Source organism: Botryllus schlosseri, chromosome 1, assembly GCF_051294905.1.
Source record: "Botryllus schlosseri isolate E-star chromosome 1, Bs_hap1, whole genome shotgun sequence".
Classification (NCBI taxonomy): Eukaryota; Metazoa; Chordata; class Ascidiacea; order Stolidobranchia; family Styelidae; genus Botryllus; species Botryllus schlosseri.
The window spans coordinates 21101270-21119444 of NC_137236.1; the positions used below are offsets into that span (position 1 = coordinate 21101270).

The 18175-nt window shown below is 39.6% G+C and overlaps 1 long non-coding RNA gene across 1 annotated transcript; it reads right to left on the bottom strand.

Moving 5' to 3' along the window:
- Positions 1-11747: 11747 nt before the first annotated feature.
- LOC145445084 (uncharacterized) lies at positions 11748-16108 on the bottom strand. The gene is made up of 3 exons (XR_013916881.1): positions 14874-16108; positions 14588-14710; positions 11748-12019 (listed from the first exon to the last, which is right to left on the bottom strand). It is a non-coding gene; the product is annotated as an uncharacterized LOC145445084 (long non-coding RNA).
- Between the last annotated feature and the right edge of the window lie 2067 nt (positions 16109-18175).

Genomic DNA, 18175 nt, shown 5'->3' on the forward strand with positions numbered 1-18175 from the left:
CTAAAAATATCTCCATTTCCTCGCTATATGCTATTTAGATTCACGTAACAAAGACAGACAGATTCACGGTATATCTCACTCGCTCTGGTCCTGCGTGGTAACGATCGATTGTCTCAGGATTGCGTCATACAATCACGTGACTCAGTAAGTCATGCGTAAAGAAGAGACAGAGTCAATTTTTTATTTCATCAATGATAAAATACAAAGGGTACTACTAATAACTGAATGATTGCTATACTGTTGTTCGATGGCAATGACAGCGGTACCGGATACAAGTAAAATTTTCAACGTCGGGGTGTTTCATACATATTTGTATTATAAATTTCTTCAGCAAGTTCGGCAGGGAAATAATATGATCACTAGGGCAATTTTTTTTTGACATGTCAAAAAAAGTCAAAATTAGGTCAAAATTGTAGCGTTAGGTCAAAATTTGTCAAAATTGTTTACAAAGTCAAACATTTTTTGACCTCTGCATTTCGTTTTATCGTAGATTTTGCGCTGTCGGTGAACTTATCATTTGATATTTTACAGCTTGTAGCCTACTTTATAGGCCTACCGTTGTAAATGGACCATCGTCTGCTCATTGTGAATCATAAATGGTCAAATGAAACAATAGTGACATGGTTTTATGGTCAACGTACCGCGATATCCTAGCTGAAGCAAGACTGCTTGGACATTGCATGGTTCTTATATCAAGAAGCGCAAGCTGAAAAATTGTGATATAGGCAACATTGTCAGAATGAAGCAACACGGTTTGTCACCAGCAGTGTGCACACAACTTGAGTGTTGTCAGCCAACAAATGCTGCTGTTGAACGTTCTTTCTCCGTTCTTGGCAAGCTACGTAGTAAGGACAGACACTTTCTACCCGAGAATGTAGGAAAGGATCTTTCCTTGTACTACAACAAATTTTAATTATTTTTACCAGAATACGTAATGTAACTATTGGAATTCTTCATAGGGCCAGATTTCGTTAAAATACTAGTTTTTCATGTAAAAATCTGTCAGTTTTTGAGCCAAAAACGTTTTTTCAGGCCAATCTACTTACTAAGGACAGACAGTTCCAACCAGAAATGAAGATAAGTAGTACAATTTTAACATTATATGCGAAAACACCTAATTTGCATACGTGAGGTCAAAATTTGGTCAAATTTCAGTTTTTTTAGGTAAAAAAAAGTCAAAATTTAGATTTTTTAGGTCAAAATCTTCCGTTTTTTAGGTCAAAAAAAAATTGCCCTAATGATCACCTTTTTATTTATGGCAATCTCTTTGTATGTTGATCTGATAATTTGTTTATAATAAACTGAAATGAGAAACAAGCGATTAACTATAAGGATTAACGTGACTATCGCAGGTATGTAAAGTCAGATCAGAGCAAACCTCAAGACAGCGAGTCGTCAGTCAGGTATTGGTACAGCACGACCATAATATCTGATCACCAACCTATTTGCTTGAAGCCCGGTACCGCCGTCGGTTACAACCTTGGTTATTTATAACTGTAATGATATTGTTAATTAAACACTGCAGCCTGAAGAAAAATCTATAGCTTTTAGGACTTACCGATCAAATCACATTTGGCGAGGCCGCGCTTTAGGCTGCCTGGGATGATATATCACGTCAATAGTAACTTCGTGAAGTTTCAGAGTGAAGATTGGCCAGCGACCTCTCAAATTCCCTCTCAATTTATATCCGGTAAGAATGTTTGACACAGCAGGAAATTCGTCCGGAATGACTATACTGATATGCATGTGAGCTCATAGACACATCATATGAGCATTAACCCACATCTTATGACATTCCCTGATGATGTGTGGACGTGCACACAACATGGCGGATTCTCGATGTCAGATCTCAGCCGATAATATGTGTCAGCCAAATATTGTATATACCTATGCACAATGTTGTGTCTCATTCAACGCTGTGAATTTACAGTGTACCATGAAAAAGAAATTCAAACCTGAAACATCGTGAATTTTTCTCGTCACTGAATGAATCCGAATTCGGCTACCTGACAAAGATCGCCTTGAAACTACTTGTTCTGTTTGGTCTACATACATTCGCGAGCAAATATTTCCGATCATGAACATTAAATCGATTCAGTAATCAAGCCCGCAAATTAGCCTACTTCATTTTCCCACATCCGGCCCTCCGACTGGAGAAGTTGCCCGTCCGTGGATTATGAGGACAACGGTTCTTAAACTTTACTTACCTGAGGAACACTTAAGCTAAGCTGGAAGTTTTCGCGGAACCCAAAGATTTCACTGCGTCAAAAAACAAAACTATACCACAAAACATTAATAGTGCACAAAATGAACTGTACATCATAGGAGTATAAAGAGAAAGAACTAGATTAGAATATAATTTCACAAAAAAAAGGAAAACATTATGATGAATATGATAGCAAATCACTGAGACTCCTGCTGTTCTCTTTGGGATATCAGTTCAAAAATGCTAGTTAAACCCTGAAAAATGTCATCGTATTGTTCAGTGGAAACACAACAGAGAGTGATAGGAATTACATAATTATATATGAGCTTATAAATATTGGAGATAAAATTGGCATTTAAGACGGACGAGGTTTCAAATTTTCAACCCTCACCGTCCTTGAATCGGCCACTGCCCATGAGCAGTCACAACCCCATTACTGATCGGGTATATTCACATGTAACTAATGATGCCCAAGACGAGTCTGTCATCACTAATCCGCAGTAATAGTTGAATGCGTGTCCTGACCTCCACGGCACGGCTGAGACTGGCTCACGGCTCACTAGTGCGACCATAGATAATTTATTTATGTTTTTGTGTAACGAATATATTCGCAATGTAAACTGCATGGAATGGTTTGGCTTTGGCGTTTTCTCTCATGTTTGGATAACAACCTTTTGGTCCACACTTTTTTGCCCTCTCCAAATTGTGTGTCAATGTCTCCGACTTGTTCCTATTGGTAACTAGAATGAAACCACCACACCACAGTCGGGTGGTTATAACGTGTCCTAAGAACAAACTCGGCATGTGCTGTGTTGAGGTATTATTTATTGGATGTAGTTCCTTCCAAACATCTCCACATTTGTTACAAATATGCAGGACATGATGGCCATTTTTCAGTCCATTCAGAATAGAATTACTTCTTACTATCTACTAGTTGAAGTGTGCTACAAACTCCTTCCAATGAGAGAGAGAGAGAGAGAGAGAGAGAGAGAGAGAGAGAGTGAGAGAGAGAGAGAGAGAGTGAGAGAGAGAGAGAGAGAGAGAGAGTGAGAGAGAGACAGATACAAAGCCTCTAAGCCTCAAAGCCTCACTCTATTAGCGTAGTGATGGTGAAACCAAAATCTGATAAAGTCGAAAAATTCGGGAAATATTTTTCAATAATTCAATTCATATCTGGACGCTTGATCCACGTGTCATGCCCCTCGCTTATGCTTCCATTTGTATTTACCGCTATTTAGAATAAATAATTTCATTACTGATAATACTGCTCAGAGAGAATCAGTATCATAGAGTACAACAACACTTGTGCAGGTGTGCTCCATCACAGATTTCCTGTACATTACCAATTGAACTTCTTTTTCTCGACTCCTATGGTCATTGACATCATTACCGTGCGAAATTTGTCTAATTCAAGCGACTCCCACTTTAACTTTCTCATTTTGATGTGACATTTTTCTTTTAAATCTTCATAACGTGAAAATCGTTTGAGAAAAAGAAGAAAGACAGAAAATGGAAAGGAGCTCCGTAAATTTAGTGAAGACATGAATTAAGTTGAGTGCTTGGCCGGGAGAGATAACAGAAGCGTAGCTATTGATTTAAGAATCAGCTATACTAATCCTGGCGCTTGTAAATAGTTGGACCGTGACGAATATGGCAGAGTCCCAGAATTCCACGAACTTACTTTCTTTGGTTGTTTACATTGCTGCAGCTGTCCAGTATTGTCGTTTTTAATATAACTTCTATGTGGATAGATATTGTTGATAACTGACCGTGTTACGATTGCCCCGCGGCATGGGGCAATCGTAACGTTTCGGGAAAGTTTAAAACCAAATGTTTTTATGACGAAATATTAAATCGAGTTCCGTTTTTGCTTTTATACCAAATATTCGGTGGTCGATTTTGATTAGTATTGATTGAAAAGGACATTTCCACGAAACGCCGATATTTCAATGAAAATGTGAACATCGTTACAATATAGTTCCAGGTCGCCACCACTAATTCTGTCTTATCAACAATGAACATGTTCCGCACTTTCCATCACGGGAGATTCTTTCATTGGAAGCATGTCATCAAGATGTGGAACTGTTGTATAAAACAAGCATCATTTCACTTGCGCAGCATCGCATCGCGGGTAGCATCAATTGCGACGCGGACAAGCTGCCCTCGACCATTTTACCCGCCTAAATAGTTCCATATCTGGGATCTCATACCTATAATATGTTGTGGAGTATTCACAAACACGTGTCCTGAGTCGAGACTAGCTATAAACTACGTCTGCTGGGATTTCATTCGTATACTTTATCCGGAGCTGTCTATCTTTGCAACAAACATTGTGTGTCATGAGAGGACGGAAAGACTACTCCAGCTGGTTCAAGTTTAATGAATTTTCCAATACCAGTCAGGCGAAAATATCATCACCGAAGAAGCAAATGCATAGAGTATTACCTTTAATACGTTTGATATGAGTTGCAAGCTGGAAATGTAATGTGATTGTTCTCTCTCCGAACTTCTCACTAGTAATCGTATGCCAGTGAGATCATCACTTGACGCTTTGCGGGACTTTGTCGATCTCTATCAATATTCATCATTTAACACACAGTTCATCTTCTTGATCACTTTATTTTACAGCAAGCAACTTCACATTAAAGATTATGGACGTGCAGGACTCTTTGAGGGAAGATACAGATAAATGCAATTCCAAACCTCAAGCGTACAGACGGCAGCATTTGACACCGAATCCCATAGACTGTGTTTCAAGCACTATATTGTTTTGTAAATAATGAGGATGGTACTCGTATGAGTCTTCGATGAACCAGAAAGCAATATAATTGACGATATTCCAATCATAGCAAACATATGTCTCAAGGGATTACCAAACAGGGAAAAGTGCGTAAACCTAATCAGCCTTATTAATATTCCGGAGAATATCAAAATGACAGTACAGTCTAGCTTACGTCTAGTATATATACATATATAGCCATTGGATACATTACAAAAGCGTTGCAATGTCATATATGACAGGTGCTCGTGCTCAGAAACGAGTTACTTCCACTCTATCAGAGTGCTCACGTATGTTTGACCAATTACACTGCCTACTCAAGTGATTTTGTTATTGACGAATTCCACTTTCTCATCAATAGTAAGCTGACGTTAACTACTTGTCAATTCTTCAACTTTACCAATGAAGAAGGTAGAATTTGGGAGTGTTTGAGCTACAAATTTCAGGGAAATTCTCAAAAATAACTGACCTCTCACGATAACAGTGTACCAGTTTAAAATATAGTTCACCAAAAAACGGCGCCATCATTTATTCATTACCAGTCACAAAAACGCCCAACAAAAGTTGATAGCCTTTCCCAAGGATTGACTGGAATAAGTCTGCAAGGATCCTAATACTTCTACCTAATTATTCAATTTTCAATTATTTTGTAGCTTCGTAGCCTATACGTTTTTACTTCCACTTCGCGTAATTTATGCATGGATTGGACATCGCTATAATTCTACTTCTAGCTTATTGCTAGTCACGTGACAGTACTTTTACTTCGACTTGTATAGCCGTGCTAAAAAACCCGATATGTAATAAAATTACTGTGATGACGTTTGATAATTCTTACCACTGATATACTTCCATAATGATGAGACACCAAAAGCAAAACATATAGCGCATACTAATTTAATATTTCTGGCTTATTCCATTGCGCCAAAACCAATATACATTGAAGATATCCTTTACAATGAACCAAAGCAAAATATGTTCCAAAAATGACGGATTTAGTTACGTTGGTCTTTCAAGGACATACGGAGATACGCGATCTTCGGAGGCTTCCGTCTTGACTCAATCAAATTCCGCCGAAAAAGCTGATATGTAATTACATCCAACAGCATGATTTAATACAGTGCTTTTCAACCTGTTTGAGCGTCATCCGGGATTTTTTAGCACGTAATATTTCATCCGCACAGATGAACCGCAAATTGGTATACCAAAAGAAAATTAAGACACTTAATAATATTTTATTCAGGTGTGCAAGTGGGTTACTGATTTAGCCCATCGAGTGTCTCACTAAAAAGACAACAATTTCCCTCGTTTTGATTTATTTCAACCATAGCGCATCATTTCGACCAAATCAGTTTTTGGGTTTTATACGGGAAATTCTAGTGCTTGATAGTGATGAGCGGAGTCTGCTTTTCGAGACTCCGAGTCCCTCCGACAACTTTGGTCTCTGAGGCAAAGTCCCTCCGACTCCGGGGATCTCAATCCCAGACTCCGAGATAACCCGAAGAATCTTGTCCAGTCTCCAAAACCATATCGGTAGAGGTAGTTATTCAAAACCATTGTCGAAGAATCCCAATCGATGTTTTCGATAGCCTGTCTGATATTCAGACCAGTTTTCTTAGTATCCGTGAATTGCCGAACAGTCGCAACATTACTTCTGAGAGTCAAGATCTCTCCAACAAAATATACAGTCAAGCTAATAGAACTGCGACCCTTTAGATCGGTCCACATATCTGTGGTGATGCCAGCCAGCCCATAAGACTTGATAGCAACTCTTAGTTCCTCTGACAGCTTCTGCTTCAAAGATGAAGCCTCCTCATCCAACTTACATTTCACTGTAAATCTGGATGGCAAAACGTCTTCTGCACAACACCACGGCAAACCGGCACTTCTTCGGTATATTCTCCACCCGGCGATCAGTGTTCCCCATGATCACCTTCTCCTTTGATTTCTCGCTTACTTTTTTGTTGGAAGAAAGAAAGGAACTTTCTTCAACTGCGATCAATTCTTCTTACACGCTTCGCTATGTCTTCGAAGATGCGACGTACCACTTGTCGACTTGTGATGCTTTAGCTGAACATTGCAATTTTGACATCTCGCAAACCCAGTTGGTCGTTATTATCATGCAGCATCAGAGTGAAATCCTTCCACACGTCACTCTTTTTCTGCGTCTTTGTGGGTAACCCACTTGACGTCGACGGTGCTTCAGCCATTATATTAAAACGACGAAGGAAGACCAGTCAGTTCGAACTAACTACCACTAACACCACTGGAATCGACGATCACAGGTTTCAGTAAATTAAGTTCCGCATCGCCATGAAACAGTTGATGGAACTGCACTAAACATACATGATGCATCGTTGACGCACCGATCGACGCTCCTTGGAGTTGACTAAATGACTAGTGAGACTGACTTCCAATTTTGAAGCTGATACATGATATCTGGAATTTGGAGTCTGAGACAGAACAGCAGCAGAAACTTGATTGCGGTGCTGTTTTTTCTTATCACATCAAAGTCATTTCTCAATCAAACCAAACATTACATGACGAATATTCAGATGAGTTCTGGATGACTGACCACGTCAATCAATATTGGCGGAAGCGTAGTTGATGCGAGCAGAGGAAAGCAGTAGGTTGCAGTTAGTGTGGCTGTTCAGAAATTCGGAATGTTTTGTTTTTACAGGGTAAGATCAGCTTACCTTAGTGATTTATGTATTGTTGAAATCTTTAAAGCGGGCTTAGATGCTGGTATGCCTCTGAGCGGATCTTACTAGCGAAATGTCATTAAATCATTGTAACACATTGCATAAGTTATTATTGTTTCCATCCAGAAACTTGCTTGTTGTATGTATATTTCTCAGATATAAAGGTAATATTGATGTAACACTTATTATCGATATCTCTCACTGCAAATTGCAAGTACGATGAAAGTTGCGAAAAGTTATCACAAAAGTGGTATCGGATATTATCTTGTTTCAACTGATACCAACGTTGGGAATACATTTTCACAAAATGGACCTATTACTATGTTGAATGTCATCGGGATAATGGGATATATTCCGTTATGATCATGAACTTGCTGAAAGAATCAGGATAGCTAAAGGTTGTACCATAGGGAAGCCCCGCTGTATGTTGCTGATTGTAAATGTTTCGCACAATTACTGGGGTGGCATGAAAATCAGTCACCAAACAAATACGAAAGGAGGAATGTGACTTTAGAAAACTGCAACGTGGAAGATTCTGGAGATCTTATCTCATAATATGGTGACATTCAGCTGTGGATTCACAGACTGCATCTCAAGGCAGGGAGCAAATGATGCACTGCGAATGATATTGGGCGCCTTTAATTTTGTGAACTACAGACACTGCTCAACGAAAATGCCTTGCTAGATCACTAGGTTACTCTCCAGTCTCCAATTACAGTGCAGATGGCTGTTTTTTATGCACTTGGCAATCATTTTTGCATGTTACCCGTCATATTACAACTTTGCAAGGTGTCAGCTGTCTGTGTTTTGGTTTGTAGTCAATAGTGTCTTCTGGTTAGAGCTATCGAAAGATATCGGGGGCAAAACTTAGAACACTCCGGAAAACTCCGGAAAAATATCTGTTGTAAACTCCGAGCCCACTCCGAGTATCACAAAATTAGCAAAACTCCGCTCCGGAAACACTCCGACTCCGCTCCGATGCTCATCACTGGTGCTTGAAGGGTCAGGTCTTTATAAGAACCCTCCAGCACTCCTATGCAAAATACAGCATATTTTTTGTGATTGAAAAATGCTTGATCGCAGGAGTTTTTTTTAGAGTATGGCACAAATGACCCATGAGGTCCCAGTTTGTCGAAGATGTGCGAATCCACATGTTCGTTTTGATGTTTCTGCCTGATGGTTTGGAAAAAAAAGCTTCAAACCTCTCAAGGAGAACAGTCACATTAGAGCTCGCTGACTTATGATTGGCTGCTCCAACTTGTGCTTAGTTATTTTCTTTCAATTTTCCATTTTCTGTGTTTCGAGTAAATGAGAGGAGCAGAGAAAGTTAAGATGCCGTGTGTTCGGCTTTTTAGCGCAATCCATCTTGAAAGTTCATAACAGTTCAATAACCTTGTAGCAGCGGTTGTTAAAATTTTTAAACAGCGACAAAATTCTGAGGCTTAGTGACATCACGCGACCCAAGCCTTTCACGTCAGAAATAATGCATTTTTATCATTAGCATGCTACCATTTTACGGGCATGTGAGACGCAGAGAACCCGCATACACTATTTATAAGAAATACAGCTCTACGAAACATGTCTGATACACGCGATTTCAAATTGGAGAGATTTACACGCCTCTGTGCGACGCATTTGTACTACTGTCTAGTCAGATTGCAAGGACGGGATTATTCGGTGCTGACTGACTGCCAAGCAGCAACGGTAATTGTAGGCCGAGGTTTTGTTACTGCTGATCTTTCTGCCACCGCACTTTCCCAGCAGTAGGTTGGCCAAACCTTCACATCTTAATGTGTCCCGACGACCTCGACCCCAAAAGAAATTAGTCTCATTGGCCCGCACCCGCTCGTTGTACACCCATACACTGAAGAATCGCAGAGGTCTTAGACGGTGTTTTCTAGAGAAATCAGTCGGACTGTCGTGAATTCAAACTAATTTATGTAACGCAAATGTTGGGACATTTTGATGGTCAAGCCATATTTTCTGCATGTCTCGCATATTGGCTATCGTTCCCTCCACATTTAATTTTTCAAAAACTACCACAAGTCGTTACGACACCTTCCTATCTTTTCATTGTGTCGCAGTTTTATGGTGATTTGAAATGATGATAATATTATTAAACTGATTCAGTGACCTTGAGTATAAAAAAACTAACCACGTGCAATCGCGCCCAGCGCGAAGGAATTTGTCGCAACAAATTTAACGAATATTATATACATCATAAAGGGGCACTGCACTCTAAAGTCTAAATACGATGTGGTCTCAAATTAAACATGAAATCGGGAAAATGTTTTTGTCCGAGGCCATTTTCTTGGGAAAGCCACCGTGATGGAGAGGTAGCTAAATGAAAATTCAAACTATCCTCATTCCTCGCTATTTGAATTAATAGTCATCAATAGTGGCGCGGCTGCGAGTCTACGGCTGCTTAACCCCTGCTTAATCTCCACTTGCACTTGCTCGACGCGGCCACCATATTCTATGCACTTCATTTCTTTAAGTCAGTGGTTTTCAACGTTTTTGTCTTAGCAGAACCGTTTTGGACCGTCATGGATCCCCGCGGACCCCAAAAGGTTTAGTTCAATTTTAGCTCTATCACCGTGCAACCGTCGTCGTCTGTCCTGAAATGTCGGCTGTAGGCTAGTGATAAACAACAACAAGATGACCGTTATTAAAAATAACATCACAGCCAATCTATTTATGTTGGAAGTGGGAATAAGTTTATTACTTCAAAGCTGATTCTGTATCTTAACTTCTTGAAATATGCGGTCGTGCCTTGAAAATCCGCGACGTCTGTTTAATATGAACAAGTGCCGAAAATCGATTTGCGCAAAGATAGCTAGTGGCGGATGTAATAACAACGCATGACACTTTCGACGACACCTTTGGGTATCATCGCGGCATGTATGATAGAAAAAGCGATTTTTAGTTAACATATAACGTCCAGCATAGTGATTGATATCTAGCAGTTCATCTTGAAATTGTTCTGGAATAGCGGTTATGCATACCACAGGAGAAAACGGATTTTACAAACATTTCTATTCTAAAACGTCAACAAAACATCTTTAAACAGCATTGTTTGTAATGATAGGCTATGAGCAATTTGGCAATTAAAATGAGTTTGCACAGTGGAATATTTCATCTCCGACGGCCGTTCTGTTTATGTGAGTTATTAAGTTTCAGCGGTCATGAAGAGAAACGGCCACGTGATTTCTCTAATTAAAAAAGTACGGATTAGGAGGTTTTGTGAACCCGCTGATAGTCCTTCGCGAACCCGTGATTAAGGACCACTGTTAACCGATAACTGGCACGCTGCGTTTTACTGACGCCCCATTAATTATTATTACAATCAAAATTACAATATGACAATCCTTTCTGGGATGCATCGAGTAGAAAAAGCGATGATTTACTTCAAAAACTAAGATATCGGATTCTCCGCATTATTATTATATGTGATGAGTCAAATATACAAGATTTGATGAATCTAGAAGTTTTCGAGTGCATGTATCTATTCCAATGCGGTTACTACCCTGGAAAATTCAATGGCTTGACAAATTCTCGGCAGATGATAATGAGTATTGCTGTACCTTGTGAGTCACCAAATAGTTTTGAGGGGTCCGTGAAACATGAATCAATATCACGAGGAATATGCTAAAAAACCGGGTATTAAATCCTGACTTTATCGCTAATACGACAATTCATCATTCACACGATTACAAAGTAGACGACTTTCAGGCCGGAATTGGGATAATCAATAGAAATCAGCAGAATTTGAAATGAGTGAAGGAGAGACCTGATCTGTACATTTGGCATAATGATTATGCATTTTCCTGTAGTCAAGTCACAGACATGATTCTGAAAGATTCAGCCCATTTTCTGGGCGTGTTTTTTCCGAGTGGATGTTTGATTATTGCATTGGCTTGAATAAAGGTTTACCTCATATCAACTGCTGTAACAATGGTAATAGATATGCCATGAATGATATAAGTAAGAATTTTATGCTTTCGGGTCCGTCAAGGCCGTGCTAAGTAAAAGTGTGAGAACCCCTCCTCCCTAAATCAAATAAATATTTCAGTTGTCCATCCTTGTATAGTGTGTCAGGATTGGTTGGCGAATTGAAGGAGAAATTGAAACATTCATCGCAATAGCATAAAAATATTGTCAGTCTCCTATATGTAACAATAACGGGATATTCATTCTGGATCATGGATTACAAATACCTCGCACGTTTCCATTCGATTACTCAATCGAGTACATTTCTTGCTCCTAAAACTCGGACTCCCACAGGCTCCAAGCCGTTTTCTTATCCTTATGCATTTTCTGAATCTCTCAGTTATACTGAAAAATAATATTAGACTCGGTAAAACCAGACCTTACAATCGTGCAGTGACAGTAGTTGCTCTCGTCGATCAAACCACCGCGTCGCGAAGATGAACAAATCGTACAATGTACACTCTACAGATCCAGCGATTTTGTCTCTATACCGACTAGTTACTGATATGTCATTTGACTCGAAAATTTCACTTCCAGTCACGAATCTCACGGGAGTAAAGTCATGTCTTAGATTGGAGCGGTTCTCAATAGCCACTCCGCGGACCGGTACCGGTTCGTGAAGTCTCCTGCCGGTCCGCCAAAGATAATTAGACTTCTCGATTTGAATTCGAAATTTCTAGACATTTTAAGAGACAAATAAAACATCAAAGTGTAAATTGATTTAGAAGTATGGCATGAATTTCTGCATGGTCATAGTCTGCTTTCAGCGTACATCTCAATGGTGCAAGTATCTCACGAAACTGTTCAAAAGTTGCCCACAACTCGTGTCGTACAAGTTTTATACGTGGAGTCTACGGAGACGTTTACGAAAACTTAATTCGTTAATTCTGATAGTGCGAATAATCGGCACAAAGGTTTATAATAGAGACTATAGCAGTGGTTCGCAACGTGGGCGATTTTGTTAAAAAGGAGTTGAAGATAACAAACGGCGATTTAGGGCTACATGCTAGAACGTCCAGTCAGATATATTTAATTACCCGGCAACCGGATACCGGCACAAGATATAGGCTACACGTGAGAAATTGTTATTCCGGAACTGCCGCGAAAGTCGACTAAAAAAGAAGTGAACTCGCCACATCATATCCACAGATACCGGGATTGCAGCGACAATTTGGCCTTTTTAGTCAACCTACTAGCGATCAGAGTTCGCTGTGTTTATATGTCCTCTTTCTCCGATCAGAAAATATTGGAGGTGATAGATATATGTCGAGCTTAATAAGGGGGAGATGAGTCGAAAAAAGGTCGGGAAGCACTGGCCTGTAGTAGACAGCAAAGTCGAGTTCATTTCAAAAGACCCAAACAATCACAGTGGCATTATTGATGTCAGTTGACTTCGCTAGCTTCTCGCAGAAACATCAAGAGAATCACGTACAAATATATGATATCAAAAGGGCAGCGCATAATGAAATTTCCATTATTACATTTGAGTTGCATACATTTGTAGCCTTTAAGTTTAGGATTAATTTGAACATTTTAAGGTACACCAGTCCGCAACATTTGTTTGGATGTTTTACCAGTCCGCGTGGTCAAAAAGATCGACAACCACGGACTTAAAGTCGTCATTTCACTGGTATGTGAATATGTGCACGGCCGAGGTGGCCGTCGCATTCCGCAGCCCTCATTATGCAGGAGATGGTTGAAAATGACTTGTGGTATTTTGCTTATTTACGTTCCATTTCGTTCCATGCAATTTCACTTGCTTTGTACTGCTCATTAAACCGCGACACGCGGGGCAGAGAGGGATTGTCCACACTGTGTTCATCTGGTAACTATATGATTGGTTTATCAATTTGACAGGACGTATCAGGGTGATTCAAATTTTAGAGAATATTTAATGTTGCATATTTGCTTACAGATACATGTTCATAACTTCTTTTACGTTAGAGTCGTACCATTATCACGCATCGTTTCTCACAGAATCGACAATAGAAATTTCAATAGAGGTACTGTACATGGGCTTATTGGAACGAGATTTGAAAAGGATTAGTTTATCAATGTATCGATTTCGACAAATTTTGAAACTTAAAAAGTAAGCTTGGATTGAAGTTTACAGTAATCTACAGCAGACTACAAACGTAGAAAATTGAATAACCCAAGATAATTTCGTTTCGGCTCGATGCTTCGCAAAAACTTTAACAACATCGTTAACTTATTATATGATAAATATGTAAATTTCTTCATGGCATGGTATGGTAATGTGGCTAGATTCGTGAAAATTTGCATATTTTGGACATTTGTCGTAGAGCAATACCTTTATGTGGTCGAAGAAAACCAGCGCCATTTTTAGAATCAGCATACCAAAATTAGCCAAATGCAAATGCAAAATCAAATTCAACAATTTTTTCGTTCAAAATTGTTGTCCAGTGTAATTGATAAACATAAGAAAATAGGCGAGTGAATGCTTTCGCTTGCTGCAAACATCAAAAGCGAATTAGTTCCGAGTTCAGAGTCCGAGTCCGGCCAATGAGGAATATGGAATTCCTACCTACAAGTGATGGAGGTTTATCCTTGCTACCATACGTAATTTTATCCCACAAGCGATGCCTTACATAAGTTTACAATGAATATGAGCAGCGCTACAAGTCGGCATTTCCGCATTCATAATTAAGAATATTGACTTGTTATGAAAGGCCCGATGTCATCTAGACACTATGAACAGCGCAAGAACGATAACAATACCAACAACAAAAATTATAGATCCGGTGACGAGTTAGCTTTCGGAGAAAATCTTGGCATGAACTTCAAAATGTGCAAGCCCAAATTGCGATTTTCAGTACTTTAGATCCCGCATCGAGGACTCCCGATTACATTCGGTGATATTTATATTTCTTTCATAGTATATACAATACATACGTGAGTCCTTTCATAAATCGAGCATATCTGCGACCTGCGCTAGTGCCGCGTATGCTTGAGCAGATAACCACACAAGCGAACAGGGCGATAAGTATAGCGGTCTTCATGTCTTAGTGTGTATACCTATAAATTCAATATCATTTTATTATACTTGACAATTCCTACGCCTCTCGTTTCAGAATAGTTCAATACCCTGAAAAAACCTCTAGACACAAAGGTACACAGAAGTGAAGATGCATTCTTATGCAAAATATATGTCATTGAGACAACATGCATGATCAATTACCCGTCAATATGTGTGTCGAGTACGAACGCGAGCTCTCTAAGTTACAGTTATTACTGCCTCATAAAACTAATGCCATATAATTTGGGTGCGACGAAATCATTACAGAGCTGCATCACACTTTTTGTTTTACTGCAAATCATTTTCCTAAGCTCAGCCGTATGGGCCCAGCAGGTTGATTTTTCGGCCTGATTTGAGCTGGAAACTGGTACAAAATCTGTATTGATAATAAGCCGAGCGCCCTATTTCGTCCCACTCATGCCAGAAATATTTTCTAGTCACGAAACATCGGAGCCCGACGCGAATTTTATCACTCATGCAAAATGTTACCCGGCAGGTATAGGCGCCAACCCCCGCGTAAACAAATGCATTGGAGCCGAAGAGAAAACTCGGCCTTGAAACGACTGTGTATCTATATTGGCCATTGCATCATTTGCATAAAGGCTACTCGGTTTACAGTTTACACGAATGTGATGTCTGTGCGGAATACAGTGTGCCGAGGACGGTGAACCCTTTCGTTTTGTTTTGCAGTGAATATTTTGGAGAACGCCCCCATCTGAGCACAGACGCACAGACGTTTCTAAAGTCAAGTGCAATGCTTTTACTCCTAGTTGACCGGGAAACGGTTCATATTTACTTGACGTTATCATATTGACTGGAAGGGACACACGGCATATGATTTCCTGGTCACGCAATAAACACGTTCCATATGCACAAGTCATAGCAGCTAAGCACCATTTCGCATAAATACCCATCCATCCCACATATGACAAATTTTAAAATATACATCAAAACGCTACAATGTCAACAAACAGTTTTTCCCTTCGAAATATTCTAATCGACATCCGAAATTTAAATCTTGCATGACTATGCCCCTGTGACTGATGCTGTTGCTACTGCTAAAAGGCGCTTTTGTCGGCTGATTAGGCTCGCGAAATAGTTTCCCAGTTTTTCAACATTATACAAAACTATTAATATAGGGGTGCGTTTTGCATAGACATTGTCGCATATTTTCCAACGGGAAATATAAAATGAAAATAATTTCAATGATATGAGTAGACCTATTCAAAATGTATAATATGAAGGCCTGATCTCGTACCAACTGGACAGTGTAAATTCAGCTAAACGCTATACTCTTACCCCACAAGATTAAGTCACAGTAGTATCAGAAATGCAGCAGCCAACGTACTGATTATTGAAAACACTCAGCATCCTGTCAGCTTAAGAAAGGATATCCTACAAATATATATGTATATTCTCAATATCACTACTATATCCTAAATATTCATAGGTGGTCATACGAAAAATACTTCTACGAAAGTACTCCGAGCAGGTTTCGCCTCATTGCATTACTTGGCTATCACAATTCCAACCTGATATTTGACAGTTCATTCTACCTTTCATCATTTCAGAAAAGCAACATATTTATGTATTTCTATTAATGATCGGGCTCATATAACGCGTGCTATTCCCATAGGCTTAGAAACAACGCCTTTCATTTTTCTGCATCAACATCAAAAACCTTTTCAAACAGTGTTGGGTCTGAGGCTTATTTCGACGTCGGGAATGTCTTTTCTATCACGCGTACAGGTATTTATAGCAGTGCAAATTGCACAATATCCAATTCGAGAGAACTGCTTCAAATTTTAAAAAAGTGGATTTTGTTTGAGAACGCGACCAGCAGAACTATATCTGTGGTTTTCCACTCACTCAGCAATGAATTCAGCTGTCTTATCATACATATGCACGTAAATGTAGGCGTTGAAAGTTCTCGATTTAGTGATATTTGCTGGACTCCACGTATGCCTTCCGACAGACGACCTATAGTTGATATAAACTAGAGGCATGGAACCTCTTCAATCACGTATTTATCTACCCATATAAAACATAATTGAATTTTAATGTAAACTTCAAGTTTAAAGCATATATAGACCAAAATAGTCTTCACCGTATTTACCAACGTAGTGTACCTCAATATCTGCTGATGTCATTGAGACACATGTGGTCCATCGAAGTTGTGAACAAGTTTTTTGAACTCTGGCTACATGTCAGACGTAAAAATGGAAAAGCCCTTTGTGACGGAGCATGGCATAGGCCTACTTGTTACGCGACCAAAAACCGAAAACAAAGAATCGAAGAACAAAAATAACCTAAGAATAAGCTACTACGGTCACTATAATTCGACGTAGTAAGCAAGAAGGGGGGATTTCGGCAGACTGTGAAGTATCGTCGGCGATTGAACTTTAGCCACTGATCGCGCATGGTGGCCCTTTCTTTACATTTAGGGTCCTACGACAATATGCGACCAGCAGAGCGAAATTATGCGCCCCGTGAATAAACGCAAACCAGGAATAGCGCGCGGCCCAACAAAGAAGTTTTTCTATTACTTGGTTGTGGTACGTGTGAGCGATCTTTTGAGTAGTGACAACTATCTTTGGAGGCAATGAAATAATAGAATAATCAAACTAAGAAATTACTGACAATTGGCGAGTTCGACCCTCACCCTCGAGAACCCTATGAATGTCTCACCGTGTGGGATGAACTTCAACAATGAACATAATATATAGCTCAAAGTGTGTAATTTCGTTCGTTTTTATCAGCTCTACGGGTAAATCTGATAATGATAACGTAGCCTATATACAACATGCAAGTAACAATAGTATTGACCAATTTTATTATTTAACTTTAAAACTTTTCGCGCTTGGCGCGGAAGTGCGGATCCTGTGAGTTTCCGTAGCATCATTATTCTAACATACCATAACGTCTGTGCGTGAAATGTAGGTGTGAATATCTCCCATAAGTTGAGTTAATCATCGAAGAAGGATTGTCCTTGTTATTGACACATTCAGTCCTTCACAGAACTGTTACAACTCGACGGCGAGTTGGACTGGAGCAATCGCTGCGAGTAATGACTGACTGAGTTTAATTAACTGGCTAATAAGTCCGGACACAGTAAGTTTCCTCTTGTGTGTATTGTAGAATGTCGATCAAACAACCCACACTATATCATACCGTTAAAAAATACGCTGGCAAATACTCTAAATGAGAAATTACATTAATTAGAGTCAGATTCAGAGCGGCGTGGAAGCCCTGTTTACGGCACGACCGCTTTCGGAGAGAATGATTTGTGATCCAGTTTCTTCTCGCATGCGGCGAGATGACTCGAGCGTAACGAACCATTGATACAGACAAAAATCCACCGTGACATAGCCGCCCCCGTGGCGAAGCGTAATTGCAAAAAGGCAGTTATCGGTGAGCCACAGAAAAAATGAAGGAATGGTGGTTTTTTGAATTATGAAGACAAT